At 33.2% G+C, this 17,731-nt stretch overlaps 1 non-coding gene and 2 pseudogenes across 1 annotated transcript; 1 reads left to right on the top strand and 2 right to left on the bottom strand.

The window, feature by feature from the left end:
- Positions 1–211: 211 nt before the first annotated feature.
- Positions 212–5,422, bottom strand: LOC120161836 (annotated as a pseudogene).
- Positions 5,423–6,568: 1,146 nt separating this feature from the next.
- TRNAR-CCG lies at positions 6,569–6,641 on the top strand. Its single transcript has one exon. It is a non-coding gene; the product is annotated as a tRNA-Arg (tRNA).
- Positions 6,642–16,395: 9,754 nt separating this feature from the next.
- Positions 16,396–17,260, bottom strand: LOC120162449 (annotated as a pseudogene).
- Positions 17,261–17,731: the final 471 nt, after the last annotated feature.

Raw genomic sequence — 17,731 nt, 5'->3', positions numbered from 1 at the left:
AGTGGTGAAACTCTGACTCCTCCCTTATGTGGCCATCAGGCTACATTGGTTATGACTCGATTGGATATGAACTGCTTTCTAATCTCTTCTCAGAAATTTAAAAAATGATAGGATAAAATAAATAAATATAAATGTATTTTATCAAATCTAGCTAAAAAGAAAAGAAGAGATTTGGGGTGACCTTAAGTCAAAAACTCAAACGAAGCTAGATAAACATGAATGTGAAACTATGATACTTCAAGATTCCACCAAAAATATAGAAAGAGACCCTTTCCCAGGTAATCATCACATGATCCACATTACCGGTATTTCTTTTTCAGGTCCCTTCTAAGAGCAAAGAAATACAACATAAAAAGCCCGGCTACAACATGGCTATCATCCATGTAGTAGTTGTGATTTATGAAAAATAGAGAAGAATATACGGGTCTCATGACTTTAGTCTCTCATTGTCCTATGAAATCGATACTTGTTCAGAGCTCGAAAAGCTATTCCTCCATCCCAGTTTGTTTTTCAGCAGTAACCCCAACCAAGACACAAGAATTATCGACCTCGGTGTGGTCAGTGTAACCTTCAGCTTCATGCGATTCTCGGATGCTTTCCTGTTTGGTAGGGACTGAATCTGGATTTATAGATTCTGTAGCAACATCAGAACTTACAGCAACCTTAGTCACCATATTGTCCATCTTTGGGATATCATTGCCTTTGTCTTTCACAACCGAAGGCACATTTACGGACTTGCTTCCATCTGTTTCCATATCCATAGTAGCATGTCCTTTCCCTGAATCAGCATTCGAATCAACTTCCACACTTGGTTGACCATCAAGAGAAGATTCAACATGCTCCGAGGATGGTGCAGGCTCTGATATTCCTGAGCTTGGCAGATCAACTTGGCTTGACGCAGACTCAGACAACTGAAGTGCTCGATCCTTTTCAGCTGCCTCTTCTTGCTTTTCAGCTTCTGCTCTATATACATTCATGAGACTTTGTACCCTTTCTAACTCGGCCATGAGATTCCCATAGCGTCTTTGTAAGGTTTGTTCGAGCTCCTTTTGCTTCTGGACTTCCTCCCAGAGACCATTTATCCTGTGTGTGATGCTGCTAATTGCTCCTGCTTTTGTAAAGCTTGAAAACACTCTAGTTCTGTTCCTGCAGTATTCATCTGCTTATAGGTTGACTCAATCTGACGCCAATGAGTTGCTGCCCGTTTCTGATCATTGAAATTTTGGTTGTTTAGCACAACAGGAATTGAAATTTCAAACAAAGTTCCATCACTAAAAGTATGATATTGTGTTTTTGGATTGGAGTTCACTAATTTATTTGCTATAATCTGGACAGAAGCAACTATCATCCATTAAGTGTGTTGTTAAATGATTTAATTCTTAGTCAGCATCAGAATGAGAACAAGAAAGATGGCGTGCATACAATTCAAATGAACTACTAAAATGACTTTAATAAAGTATATATTCAGTACTCCAACCTATCAAATGAATATGGAAACTGATACTTCTCTTTATACAGATACAGCTTTACATGCTAATTGTTTGATTTAATCACATCCTATCCCAATCCAACACCCACATAATTCCAAAGGCAAACTCCCAAACACAGATATCAAGGCATAAAGGTTTTCATGTTCTTACACATAAAGAAAACATGCTGTATAAAGAAATCAAGGCATAAAGGTTTTCATGTTCTTACACAAAGAAAACATGCTGTATAAAAGATTACATTAATGTTACTAAGTGGTATGAAATTTCTAAATGAAACCTAATAATAGAAAATGAATGATAGAAACTATAACTCACATGCTACAGTTGCAATAAAAATCGAGATGATGTAAGTATAAACAAATTATTAATGAAATTTATCAGCATGCATCTAATGATGTACCTCATAACCCTGTGTGAGAACGTTGTACTTCTTCTCCATGCTTTCTGCCTTCGACTTATCAGCATCCATCTTCTGTTTCACATTTTCAAACTCAGTCTGCAGGGCCGCAAGTTTCTCCATATTTCCAGCAACACTTGATAGACCATAAGCATTACGAGTAGGGAAGTACATGAGATCATTTAGGCAAGTATTATGTGCCTCCACAAAATCATCAAGAGATTCATTTTCATGCCCCATTGCCACACAAAGAACATCAGCCTCTTCCTTAATCAAGGAATTGGCCTGCCAACAAAAATAAAGTCGTCGGTGAGTTCATAACAGGGCTCATTTATGCTCACATATCATCTCTGATATTTAAAAAGTCGAAGATCTTGACCCAAAAAGAAAGAAAAAAAATCTGAAGAACAGTCTGAGAGGGACCTCAATCTGAAAGTGTAAGTAGTAGTTTTTCAGCATACGTAATTCAAATTAACCTTAGGGGTGAAAGAAGTATGACAGATATAGACTGCAAAAATTACAGACACCAAAATATTTATAAGATGCAGCCAGATGAAAATCAAGTTTCAACTAATAGTATGAGGTTTTAGGTTGTTTGCATCCTTAATTAATAAACTCGAGATAGATGTTTTATATCACCAAACAGAACAATTCTATAGCAGGCACCAAAATGAAATTTTCTTTCATTGATAAGAAACCATTGGTGCTAATAATAACCTATGAGTTGATGAAAACATGAAATGACATCAACATAACCAGTGAAAAACATGGCAAACCTCTTTCATTTCCTCTTCTTCAAAATCTTCAATATTGGGAATAGATCCATTTGCAGGACGCTTGGCAGCTTTTTTCTTCACTTTATTTGCCTTTTCATCAAGTGGATACTTAGCATTGTCATGTACCAGCAAGGACAGAAGCTCCTTTCTTATCATTTCATCCGCCTGCTCAATTGAAGTAGGAGGAACAAAAGAACTTTTGTCTCCATCAGTTCTCATCAAAGAATCTCTAATTAGTTCCAGAGAGGTACTAGGAGGTCTCGGAAGCTCCCTCTGCAACACTTTTGATCTCTTCTTAAGTAATGCTTGCTGCCGTGCTTCTTCCTCGGCCCTTTCTCTAGCTATCCGATCAGACATGTCTTCTTCAATCTTCTCCTCTGGTTCTTCGTTATCTTCTGGGGGTGGTTGAATGACTATTTGATACTCATTTTTTGGCTGTGGAAGACTACCAAGTCCAGCTTTGAAGTTCCTTCTTAGATCAGCCTGTCTCCGCTGCTCAAGTTTGGCACAGTCATATAGATCCATGTCTTCATTTATGCGGAGCTCATCCCTCATGGGAGTTCCTTTAGGAGTCAAACCAAAAGAAGAGCCATCCCTTGATGGTGTCATTCCAGTTCTAGGAGTAAGACCTGCAGCTCCAGGAGTTGCTGCAGGAGTCAATATTGGATTTGGTGTTTGGATCTGTGTTTTAGGAGTGACCCCTGAGAAATCTGAAGGGTGCAGCTCTGGGTTTTCTCCGCCAAGTAATGGCGTCTGGGACTCTCTCAGCCTAGCCAAATTTTCAGCTTCCATCATGATAGCATCACCTTTTCCAACAGGTGTTCTTTGTGGGGTCCGCAAAGGTGTCATTCCTGGACGTGGTGTCTGGGAATAATTTGCAAGAAGAGCACGAGTTGCACCACTCCCTTCAGCAAGTTCCTCATTCCCTGCAAGAAGATCACTCGCATATCCCATCTTTGCAATCTCCTCCAATTCATGATCAGAAATCTGAGGTGATGGTAGCATAAGTTTTGATCTCTTCCTTACTGTTTCTGGATCATTCAGCTTGTTGGCCTGCAATACTGCTGATGGGGTATCCTGCCTCTGTGCAATTTTATTCTTCACAATATCCTGCTTTCTTAACTGTGCTTCTATATCAACTCTTCTTTTTCCCTCAAGTTCTTCGATGGTGGTTGGGAACTTAGGCTGCTCTATAGGTCTATCTTCATCAGCAACATCATAAAATCCCGGAGGAGGCCTCTTCTCAAAAGGAATTTCCGCATTATAGTCAATTCCCTTCCTTTTCCTCTTTCGGTGCCTTGTATCAATTCCAGCAGCCTTAAGCTCCCTCCTTTTTTGTAAAGAAGCAAGCCGCCTAGCCTCTTCAAGCTGTTTCTCTCTGGCTTTCCTCTTCGCCTTCTTGCCCCTAGTATTAGCTAATCGAGCACGAGCTTCAGAAAGCATTTCCTTCTCATCCTCATCCATATCGACAGGATCTGGACGAGCAGGCTTTGACTCAGGGTTTGGGTCAATCTCTCCGGGACGCAATTTTCGGGGATCATCACCTGGCTCATAATTTTCATCTCTAGCACAAGCTGCATCAAGGAGTTTCTCGTACCGTTCAAGACACTGAGAAGGTGTCCGACCAACAATTGGGGCAATCGTCCTCCATTGCGTTGGCATGAGCTTAGCAAGATGAAGCAGTTTCTCATCTTCTTCTCTAGTCCACTCAGTCTACATACATCACCAAAACACAAATGATCACTTGAAAGCTCTTACTTTTATAGAAATAAATATGAAAATTATTACTACTAGTTTTCTTCATCAAAAGGAATCGAGTAGAAACAATTCAATTAAACTTAATAATTCAACAGAAAGACAAACAACAATAAATTCTCAGCAAGAAAGCTACTTGCAGTTTGAGTAACAAATGGCTGCAATTCCCTATAATTAGACCACCGTCAATTCTTACTTTCACCACCTCTTAAGCTCTTAGAAGTAAAAAGCTTATTTGACACAAGCAAATGAATAATAAGAGTTGAAATTTGTGAATTTATTTTTATATGATAAAATTATAAACCAATGCGCATTACACCACATTTTAAGCATTTGATGCTTTCAGTCAATTTTTTTTTTGTTTATTTACTTACCATTAGCTTCTGTTTGCATACCAGCAAAGAAAAAACCAGGGAACAACAAGAATATTTCTTTAAACTAAGCTTAGCTATTCTGACCAAATGCATCAAATCAAAGAGCAATCTAAATGAAACTTAACTTCTCTAACCGAAGAAAATCCTAATAATAATAGTGTCTACGGAAAATTTCAACTCATAAATCGAAACACTGAAAAGCTAAAATACCTATAATTGATTCGATCTTTTATTGTAAAACTCCAATTGGAAACAAATCCAGGTGAACAAACACTAAAATTCTTTAGAAGGAAAAGAAAAGAAAAAAAATACCTTTTTAATGGAAGGATCGAGCCACTCATACCAGCGAGCTTTACATTGCTTAGCAGATTTACGAACAAGCAAAGAAGAAATTCGAGCCCATTGGTTCTTCCCATATTTCATAACCGCCGCCTTCAATATCTCATCCTCCGTGTTCTTCCATACACCTCCTTTTATCATAATCCTCATTTTCGCTCACGATTCTTTGTTACCTTGAAAGATTTAATTGAACAGAAAGTATCAAAATTATAAACCGTAGAATCTTCGATTGAAAAGCTCAGAATTCGAAGCTCTTTAAACCCTAGCTTTTTTATTTCGTCGTTCTTTTATAATTAAATTATTATGCGGAAAAGCTATAGTTACTGTGTAGCAAGCACAAGGCTATCCAATATTGTAAAGCTTTTATTTTTGACCCCTTAAAATTGTGTGGCATAGGTAATAAATAATAAGATAAATTATAAAATTATTATGAATATTATATTTTTATTTCAATCATTAGTCGTTAAAAAAATAACAACGATATTAATGTAGATTTTTTCTCATTTCATTTTCTTTTCTTATTAATATTTCATATATTATTTCTAATAGTTTTATTTAAATTAATAAAATAATGATACATATTAAAAATGAAAATTTTCATTTTTAGGATGTCTAAAATTAATAATTAGGTTCAATTTTTTAAAAAGTAAAAATTTGATTTCCATTTTAATTGAACATGATGGTAATACATATTATCATTTTCTTGATTGGGATAAAATTATTAAAAGATACTCTTAGGGTGTGTTTAGTTCACGGAATGTAAGATTACCAGTGAGAATAAAAGATTACCAGGGAATAGGATTACTGAGAAAGTTGTATTTTGTGTTTGGTTGGTTTAGCAGGAATGTAATATTACCGTGTTTGGTTAAAGGAATAAAAGATTATTAGAATGTATATTTGACCAAATTGTCCTTATTATATATTTGTATAATATTACAAATTGTAAAATATTTATATATTTTATTTAAAAAATTAAATTCATAATATTTATATAATTATTTTACAAAATTAAAAATATAAAAAATGTTTAATGAAAGGATAAAAAAATTTTAATCCATGAACTTCATATAAAATTTTAATTATAGAATTTTTTTGTAAATCTAAAATAATTTAAGGATAAATTTGTAATTTAACATTTGTAGAATTTTTATTATTTAATGACATAAGAATGATATTTTTGAAAAAAATAAAAATTTAAGGGCATTTTAGTCCAAAACGCCGGTAATGTTACAATACCTAAGGGAAGGGAGGTAATGACATTCCCGGTAATATACCCAAAAAAATCTACTATTAGTAATAAAACATTACCAGGAATGAGATTCCCGGCCAACCAAACATGGGAATGTGAGATTCCCATCCTATGGGAATCCCACAATACTTGAACCAAACACCCACTTAATGAACTATGGGAAAAATAAAAATTAGTTCATGTCAAGTGTTCGCGTGGCCTAATGGATAAGGCGCTCGCCTCCGGAGCGGGAGATTGTGGGTTCGAGTCCCACCTCGAACGTCTTTTGATTCACATGACAAAATGAGATTGTAATATTAGCTTCATTATTTTTTCCGTTTTTAGTGCAAGTCATAATAATTTCCGAATATTGTTTTTGTATTTTTCTTTTACAAATTTGGTATTGTTTTTGGATTTTTTTTTTAAAAAAAAATCATCCAAGATTGTCTTGTTGCTGGTCCCTTAGTTCATAGATGTTCATTATTTTTCAGTCTATTTATTTTTGATAAATTTAGTGGGATATTAATAAGATAATTTTTAATTATAAAATTATTTTTATGTTATTTTAGTTATTTTTGATTATGATAATTAATTAAATAATATTTTTTTACCATTTTATTGTTATGATATTGTTTTTCATTTTAAATAATATCTTAATTTTTTTAAAGAAATAGTGTATTACTACACACGCAGTTGGCACATGATCCTATTCCCAAGTGTATGCATATCTTAACATATTCATCAACAATATCAATCTCCTATTTTGAAAGAGGATTAGTTCAAACTTTTACTGATTTAAGAGTTAAGACGAGTTTTATAGATCTAAGTCTAATTTAATTTACATATTAATCGAAAATGAAAATTTTAAAATTATTTATTTTCAAATGTAAATTATACCGACATTAACTTAATATAACTTACTTAAAATTAATCTTTAAACAATCATAACATACTACTTTTTACTTTTCTGAATATTGAATTCTTTATTTGTATATTATTGAGATTGTGATGGTTGTAAGCAGTTTGCCCATTTTAATTTAAGAGTAGAGGTATAAATGGATCGATCATTGGATTATTTCTACGTATTTTGTTTACATGAAAAGGTAGAGAGGAAATGAATGAGAGTGATGTGGTTTTATTTAGGTCGTATTTTGTCTCTCGATCTTGATCGAGAGGTTTTATAGTGACCTAACAGATATTTAGTGTAAGTAGTGATAGATTGAAGAGTTGGGACAATTACAAATACACTTAGTGATGCCCCAAGTTCATTGAGGCTGATAACAAATTTTATTAGGAACAAATTTTTAAGATAATGGTTATATAAACCGTTCATTAGTGATGGACCGAACCAAGGAGGCTTTTGCTCGATTGAATAATTGAGGCTAATAACATCTCCTTAATTTGCTTTTCCACTTCGACGTTTTGATGGTGACCAAAACGGTAGGATCGTAAATTAATTGGAGAAACATCATGTTTGAGACTAATAGGGTGGTCATGTGTTCTCTGAGGTGGCAATCTCTTGGGTTCTTCGAAGATATTAATTATTGTATTCCTCCAATAATGATTGTAACTCAATTGGTATTTGAGATTCAACCCTTTCTGCTGCCAAAAGATATAGTTTGCCAACCAAATCAGGATCCTTAGAGTTAAGGAGCATGGAATTGTGTTGCTCTTGTATGACAATTTGTTGCCCATATTTCTTGAAACTGAGGGTCATATCATTGAAGTCCATCCAAATAAGACTAAACATGCGTATCCAATCAACCACAAGCACCATATCACTACTAGCTAGGCGTAGGACTCGGAAATCATGGTTAAAAGAATGACTCTACATTGACCAATAGAGTTGATTAGACTTGGTTGAACTGAACAATTGCTCTTTGTTGGTTATTGTAATGGCCAGAAGGTGTGTGTTGACCAGTTCAGTTCCTGCTTTATCCCACTTCAGTGTTAGGAAACTGTGTACTTGCACTGTTGATCAAAATGTTGAGTGGTCGACCTTTTAATCAAACCTTGAATGCATAATGTATTGTGACCAATGCTCCCAGTAAGAGAATTCATGGAGATTTCCAAATTTTATTCTTCCTGAACCAATGTCTCATTTGATTCCTTTGGTGTAGCCTCGTCAAATTCTTCACGGTCCTCTTCTTCCATCAAATTAAGATGTCTAATTTTGTATTGATGTCTTGGTGCGAACTTGTCCCCAAACTTAAAACATAGGTTCACCCTTCGGTATTCCACAAGATTGTCTATGTTTAGCGGAACCTGATTGGGGTTTTGGAGGAATTGGGTAATGTAAGGGTTTGGAAAAATTTGCTTGAGTTAGGTAAGGTGGGATTCTAAGATTTATATTTTGTTTTCTGTTTTTATACTATACCGAAAGTTTATAGAGTTTGGCCTATCTGCAAGCTTCGACAAACCATTTTGGTTCAAAGGCTTTTGCCCTTTCATTGAATTGATGACAAAGATTGATCTCAAACTCGTGCCAATGCACACGATGTTTTTGCATGATTTAGTCGTTGAACCAAATTTCAGCCTTACCTATTAAGTACATCAAAGCTACTTCTACCTTGCGATCTTTAGGAACCCCAAAAAATGGAATTTTTTGACAATTTTTTATCCAGCCCCATGGGTTTGTACCCTCAAGATTTTGTAGCTCTACCTTAGGCCTTGTACACAAGGATCCCGAGTTTCCAAAAGACCACCCTTACACTTTCCTTTTCTCAACGTACTCCTCTTTTTTTAATTCCATTGCTATCACCCTTTTAATTTTATAATTGTAAACACTGTTGATTCATTTGAAAGCCAGATGGCTTAGACTTAAGAATACCTGGTTCTTCTGTTTGCTGTGAAAACATGGACTTATCATTTATTGTTGTCACCGACACCAATTTTTTTTCATCTGATTTTGTGGGAGTGATCATTTTTACCTGATCACTTTGAGGGCATTCAGATATGTGGACATTCAGATATGTTAAACATGTCCAACTCAAGTCATGTAACACCCCAACCCGTACCCGACCCGAATACGAGTCCGAGATGTCACATTGACTTTTAAAAACGATATTCGTACAAAATATCAAAACATTTGAACTCTTTCTAAGAAAATACCACAATATTCTATCAAATTATGTTTCAGTATAAAAATTCAAGTCAAAAACGTATTTGTGAACAGTAAAATACGATACAACACCGTGAACAATAATGAACAGTATCGTGAACAGTGAAAAAATTCGAATATAAATTGTGTATTGATGCATAAAATCTAAGTTTTCATTCGTATAAAATTTCCATTTACATATACACATTTAAAACATTATAAAACTCTATCAGAGCATATTGTATTCAAATCCTTTATATTACATGTCAACTAAATTCTATACAATAAAATACATGTAATCCAACTACATTTCTGATCTGATCTTCGGTAAGGAGAACTAACCTATCTTGTTCCTCTTTATTTCTCTTTTCGCTTTCCAAACCTACGTGTGAAACAATCACACGCTAAGTCGATAACTTAGTGAGGCATATAAAACATATACATAAAATAATGCATTTCATATCCATATGAACATATCATCTACTCATTCAATCATGTCACATATGATTCCATATAAATAATAATAGCATGATAACATGTAATAATGCAAACACTTTTATACCTTTTTGTAAGCCCATGTACATTACTGAGAACTCAAGGTATTCGAGTACATTGAGGTTGTGCACTATTGCTGTCACCACAGCTCGTATGAGGTCCCACTAGGGGCTATGAAATTTTGTCCCGAAGGACCTATGTACTATATTTGTATCGAATGACCACTCCTTAAGAACCATATACATATTCCAATGGATCAAATATGTCTCAAAAGACCCTGTAAATGTTCCAAAGGATACATATACGTTCCGAAGGACCACGTAGAACCCTCGACTCTTGGCATGCCAACTATACCACTAGCTCTCATATCATATAATATGGGCATTATCATTTATAACAGTTCACATCACTTATTCATATCATTTCTCTTATAAACACATATATTTTCTTTTCAGTCACGTATCACATGTACGTGTAATCATTGATCTCATAATCACATGTTCCTTCTCTTCTGTCACATACCACATGTATGTGTAAACATATATCATATGTTGCATTTTCACGTAAGTATGTAAATCATGTAACATATAATAACATACATTCATTTTTATATACTAATGCATACATAGTAATCACATAACATTTTATAAGTTACTTCTTACCATAGTAACTCTATCATTGGCTCATCACAAGCCAATGTTTGATCAATCACATAAGTACAATTTAAATTGCACTCACCTTAGCCTTGATTGATTTGAATCGATTCTAGAACTTATCTATTTCTCGATCGTTTCTAATCCCTCGATCGTTGCGAAACAAAGTTACGTTCACTATCTACATAATTATACATTTATACATATCAGTAATACAATTGCATACTCTAAGCTTCCATTTATTATACTAAAGGAAATATCAATTTCATTTCTTGTATAAAATAGGTATCGATACATCCCTAACTGAGATATAGATACCCTGCCTATGGTATATATATCCTGTCTATGATATAGATACCTTGTCTATGGTATAGATACCCAGATAACATTATGAAAATTTTCATCTTCAGGGGGTATCGATACCCTATAGAGGGTATCGATACCCTCTATAGGGTATCAATACCATATTGACATTCTGTAATTTTTCGTTCAAGAGGGGGTACGATACCCCTTCATAGGGTATCGATACCCTATGACCAGAAATTATATTTTGAGCACGAAAATCACCTCATTTCTGCTCAAACACTTCCTATTTCATTCATTTAGATCTACTTAACTCATATACTCATACTTGAACTCATTAATACTCATTCAATACATCCTTAACTTCAAAATCCACTTCTCTACCTAGAATTCAAGAATCATACCCAATTTTCAATATGTTCTAAATACAATTCTAACACTTCATATTCCTTAATTAGTATGATGACAAGTCAAATTTAGCTTCATATTCAACTTATCAACTCTTTTCCATAAATTCCTATAAAAATCCATTTTCTTAAATCTCTTATATACCTTTCATCTTGTTGTTTTAGAACAAATTAAGATTTCCCTAAGCTTAATTATCATCTAATAATCATAACCCAACCTTAAATTTAACCAGAAATTAACTAAATAGAATACTCACCTTTGAGCTTGGAGATACGGGAGGAGAGGAAGAAGAAAAGAGATTTCTGGAGAAATCTCTCAAGCTTATCCCATATATATCCTTATCTTATCTATTTCTATGTCAAATGACCATTTTGCCCTTTAATTCATTTGATAATTACTAACAACTCTCAGGAAATATTTTCCAATAAATCATTGAACTCTTCAACTTTTCCACTTTAATCACCAAATTCTAAAATTTTACAATTTAGTCACTAACCCGTAGTTTGGAATGTTATAAGTCCCCTCAGTCCTTCATAGATATATTATCTAAACTTGGTCCATATTACCAACTATTACACAATTATAATATCATCGATAAGAATGAAAGACTCCCACTTTTATTCTTGAGTTCTTCCACTATAGTAGTGAAATATTAATTTCAATACTAAACACAAAATCACAACTACCAAATACATTTGTTAGCTCAATAAATATAATATGAATCTAAATACATTAAATCAAGATACCACAATATTTTTGGGTTGATATTTTTTTAGAGTTAATTGCATTACATGTTCTCAAAGTATGCTTTTTATCTTAGATTAGTCTCTAAACTTTTAAATATTTTAATTTTATCCCTAAACTACGATTATCATTCTAAAATAGTCCTCAAACTTTTGAAGATATCAATTTCATCCCAAAAATATGGCATTCATTCTAAATTGAACTCCAAACTTTTTGAACATTCCAATTTCATCCCAAACTATATGTATATTCTAATCATATCCATTGTTGATAAAATCGTCAGGTCAATTTATTTTATTATATGTTTGAAAAAAATAATTTTTAGGTTAAACTATGGTTGAAAATAATTATATATTTGGATGAATTTTGGGATGAAATTGGAATATTCAAAAGTTTGGGGACCAATTTAGAAAGAGTGTTGTCGTTTAAGAATGAAATTAAAATATTCAAAAGTTTAAGGACTAATTTGAAATGATTCATAGTTTGGTGATAAAATTGGAATATTCAAAAGTTTAAAGACCAATTTAATATAAGGATTGTAGTTTGGGGACATATGATGCAATTAACTCTATTTTCTATGATTTTCACTTATTGCATTTTGTAGCTCTACGTTCTCTCCCCACTCGATCTAATGACAACCTCGTCATTAACACACTTTTATCTAATTCCCACAAGTTGTATCTATAAATCATTCATTTTATACCTAGATCTTTTCTCCTTAATTTCCTAGCGTCGTCGTCACGAATACTATCGTGCTTCATTATGTTTTCAATTGATCACCATTATAATTGTTTTGCAACTTGACGACTTCCTCAATCTACTTTGGACTCAAGTCTATCAACTTTGTGGTGGTTACTCAACCCTCCAATACATGTCCCCAATTGTCGTCAAAACCCATTAAACACCATTGTAAAAAATAGCAACAAGCATCCTAATGAGCACATATCTATTAAGAACCCATAAGGTACTATGAATGAGTGTCCGCATAATATATACATATTTATACATCTCACTATACACATCTTGCACTTTTAGTCTTTGTAATTCAAGCCTAGCCTACGGTCTAGTTTAAAATAAGAAATATATAGTTTTTAATATAATATCATTTTTTAAATTAATTAGAAATATAAATGATTTTTGTTTTATAACTTGACTCGAATTTGAAATTTTTTCGAGAAATTACAACTTGAAGTCAATTCGAGTCAAAATTTTTCGAATCGAGTTGTAAAAATCAACTTTTTGAGTCAAGGTGAATTTTACTCGCCTATAATTATAAGTATCTCCTACTCTTCGACAACTAGAAAATTCGAAACGTACAAGAAGAAGCCTCTAGAGATCATGCATTTAGGTTTGGGGAAATCTAAACAAACCTTTGAAGTGGACATGACCCTGAAATAATAAATTTATTGATATTTAAATAAAATAATAATAATAATTGTGATTGAAAAATATATAATTAATATTATTATATAATGTGATTGAAGTTTACAGTTAATTAATGGGACATAAACCTAATGAAAATGAGTAAAGATCTTTAAGATTGCAATTAACAAAGGGGTTGGTTAGTGGGGGGCGGGGTGATGTAACACCCCAACACGTACCCGATCTAGATAAGAGTCCGAGATGTCACATTGACTTTTTGAAATATTATTCTTACAAAATAATAAAACATTTGAACTCATATTAAGAAAATACAATAATATACTATTAAAATTATGCTTCATTATAAAAAAAATTAAGGCAAAAACATATTTATGAACAATACTATACGGTATGAATAGTACCATGAACAGTACCATGAACAATATCATGAACAGTGCATAAAAATATCGAATACAAATTGTGTATCGATGCACTGCTACAGTAACTTTCGTAAAACGTACATAAAACTTGTAAAAATTTAACCGTTCATTACTATACATTTACATAAATATGTTTAAAACATTACAAAACTCGATCAGAGCATAAATACTTAATTTACCGACTTTGTTTACATGCCAACCTATTTATCACATAATAAGACATACTATCTAATCTACTTCTGATCTGACCTTCAAGTGGAGATAAGTTGTTCTGCTGAGTTTATGATGGATCTCTCTACTTTTCGGTACCTACGTGTAAAACACTTCACGCTAAGTCATAGATTTAGTGAGGCATAATAATAATGACAATAAACTATAATGAAAATGTCATAATGAAATGCAATATCATGAAATCATATATTCAACCATGTAAATTGCATAATCATGTATCTTACCTATAACCTGATCCAATTAACCATCTTGAATTCATATAATAAGTTCACTAGCCCATGATACAATACTGAGAACCCGAGGTATGTGAGTACTGTGAGGTTGTGCACAAATGTTGTCACCACAGCTTGTATAAATTTGCACCGAAGTGCTACGTAGAATTTGTCCCGAAGGACCGCGTAGAATTGCACTGTAGTACCATATAAGATTTGTCCATAAGGACCACATAGAAATTCCTTAAGAATCATATACGTATACAAATGATCAAGTAGGTGTCTCAAAAGACCTCATACATGTTCCAAAGAATACATATATGTCCCGAAGGACCATGTAGAATTATCCCGAAGGACTGCATAAACCCTCTACTCTTGGCATGCCAACTATACCTATAGGTCTCATTTACATAACATGGGCTTTCACAATTCACATAGTTTATATCGCGTAGACATATTATTTCCATACCTTTATCACATAGACATGTCATTTTCCATACCTTTATCACATAGCTCGTATAACTTTTCCTGCATATTCATGTCACATAATGCATATGATATGAATTCATGTCATGTATCATAATATGGAATGTAATCATATATCAAAATATTGAATCTAGACTTATCACAAGTCTAGAACTGAATATAATATTATATTCATGCTATGTATATGCACTCACCTATATCTCTTTGCCTTTTCCTCGATCGATCTTACTTGTCACTTGTTCCGGAACTCCTTAAAGCTTGACATCTACATAAACATAATTTTCGGGACGATTATCAAAAGCCTAAACCTTATAACTTGCTATTAATAACTTAGGCTAATTTAATGAACCAAAAATTCGCTTTTCTTTTAGGAGTGTACCGATGCACTATGGGTGCATCGATACCCAAAATAACTCTGAAATATTCATGCATCGAATGTTTGCCTTAATGCATGCATCGATGCACCTTTAAAATTGGTCTTAGTGCATCGGTACCCATTCATAGTGTATCGATGCACCTGTCCAAAATAAGCTCCCCCCCGAAATTCATCAATACTTCATCCAAATTTTCATGTATAAAATCCTTATTATGCTACTAAACTCAATCTATAACATATTTCATCCAAATTCTTAAGGCTAAGAATGATACCAAATTTTCCATGTTATCCAAACTTAATTCTAACACTTATAACTTATTATTCACACCCATGACAAGTCAAATTCAACTTCTAAATCCATTTATACATCCTTATTCAAAATTTCACTTATCCACTTCCTATCTTTAATCCTTCATAACTTACCAATCTTTGAGTTTCTATAATCTTTTTCATCTCTATCATCTTTCCTAAAGCTTCATGAATCAAACCTATGCTTTAATTTGAAAGATTAACCAAAAGAAATCAAACTTACCTTAGGCTTGGGTGCTTCACATTTGGGAAAAGAAGATGAAGATAAATATGAGAATATCTCTGGAAACTTTTGTTTCCAACACACATGCTCCACATGGTTATAAAAGAATCCCAAATTATTATTTTATTCTTTTATTTGCTCAATGACCCTTTTACTTCTCCTTCACTTATTAATTCATCCTACACCAACATCTTTTAATTAATTCATTCACTTTTCAATTTATTTAATTTGATCACTGAAATTTTAAAATCTTACACTTAATCACTAACTCGGTATTGAGGATGTTACAGGTGACATGGCACTTTTGGTGTTATTACATTGCCAAACCTTAAATAATGAAACTACATACATCTTCCTTATTAGAAACTATGATACTATATACCTTTCCCGATTATATAATATTTCTAATTTCTGTAAGATATAGTAACAAGACAATATAAATGATAATTATGGTAGTAATACTGTTATTTTCAATCACCTATTTAAAAAATAATCAAAATAAAATATCATAGTGTAATCTTTAATATTTTATAATATAATCTATAATATATTTATATGTAATTTTTTTTTAATTTTGAATAACTTATTTAAAAAGTATTTGTTCAGAATTTTTTAATTATTGATATGCACACATCTCGTAACTACAACTGCTTGAATTCGAAATCTTTAAAAAGAATAATATTTTGCTTTAACATTAAAATCGCTCAAAAATATCCTCCGCCGTCTCACCATAAAACGGCGGAACACCGGCCAACATAACGTTCAAAACCACTCCAGCACTCCAAACATCAACCTTCTCATTATAAGATCCCCCTTACAATTTCAGGAGCAACCTAATAAGGTGTCCCCACCAATCCATCGACCGTTCCAAGTTCTCCTAACCATGTTGCAGAACCAAAATCCCCGATCTTTAATTTACCTCTAAAGTCAAAGAAAATATTGTCGGGTTTAACATCTCTGTGAACGATCCCAAACCTGTGACAATGAGCCAAACCAGACATAAGCTGTTGAATGTACGAAGCAGCTTCGGGTTCAGACAAGTGTGGAGGCTGTAAAATCTTGTCGTAAAGAGTGTAGGATTGACAAAGGTCGAGGACGAGTTGAAGGGTGTGTTCGGATTCAGAGACGTCGTGGATCTGGACGATGTTTGAGTTGGGAGACATGAGGGTCATGATTTTTGAGTCTGTTTTGAGAGGTAATTTAAGGTTTCCTTGTAGGGTTTTCAGATCAGTTTCGGGTGAGGTTAAGGACTTGTTGAGGAAGATGATTTGCAGAGATGTTTTTAAGAGATTATCAGCAGAACAAGTTTTGAGTAAGTTAATATTTCATTTTCGGAATCGCGATGAACATGGCTAAATAGATTGTTGATTAACATGAAAAGAGCTTGAAATTGTCAGTGAAAACCAAAGTATGAATGAGTCGTCAATTTAAATATTAACGACAAGGGTCCCCAAACCCAGAGAACTTCCGGCTACTTTGCTTTCACCGGAATCCGGTGTTTTGATGCCGTTAAAACAGTGCTTTTTCCCTTTCTTTTTCACATGGGGTTAAACCTCCATGAACCAACCAGTCTTTTTTACAAATTGTTATTGAATCTTGATCTTCTTCGTTTTACTATGACAGACCTATTCCATGTGCCCCACACAAATGTTCTGTCCTACCTAGGTTTACTAATGAGTTGGATCGTTCGGTTTTTTATTTGAGTTTTAATAAACTAATGTCAGTTCAATTCAAATAAAATTAATGTTTAAAATGAATAGTACAATATAAATGGAAAAATTTTAGATTAAAAGAAGTTAAACTCTTGGATTGACTTAATGATTAATGAAAATATATATGTCAAAAATATAATTTGTATATATCATGTGGAGTGTAATGAAAGGAAAGATCATTTTCCCTAGAAATTCTGAATTATAGCACTTAATTTATAAGATGGGTGTACATTATCAATAAATTTAAAAAATTCTTAATATATACTACACTGTAATCACTTAAATAAAAAGAACTCAGGCAAAATCAATATATTTATT

Source organism: Hibiscus syriacus, unplaced genomic scaffold (assembly GCF_006381635.1).
Source record: "Hibiscus syriacus cultivar Baekdansim isolate YM2019G1 unplaced genomic scaffold, ASM638163v2 tig00111402_pilon, whole genome shotgun sequence".
NCBI classification, from domain to species: domain Eukaryota; kingdom Viridiplantae; phylum Streptophyta; class Magnoliopsida; order Malvales; family Malvaceae; genus Hibiscus; species Hibiscus syriacus.
Note: the sequence above shows the minus strand (reverse complement) of the source record. Positions and strands in the feature narration are given on the sequence as shown.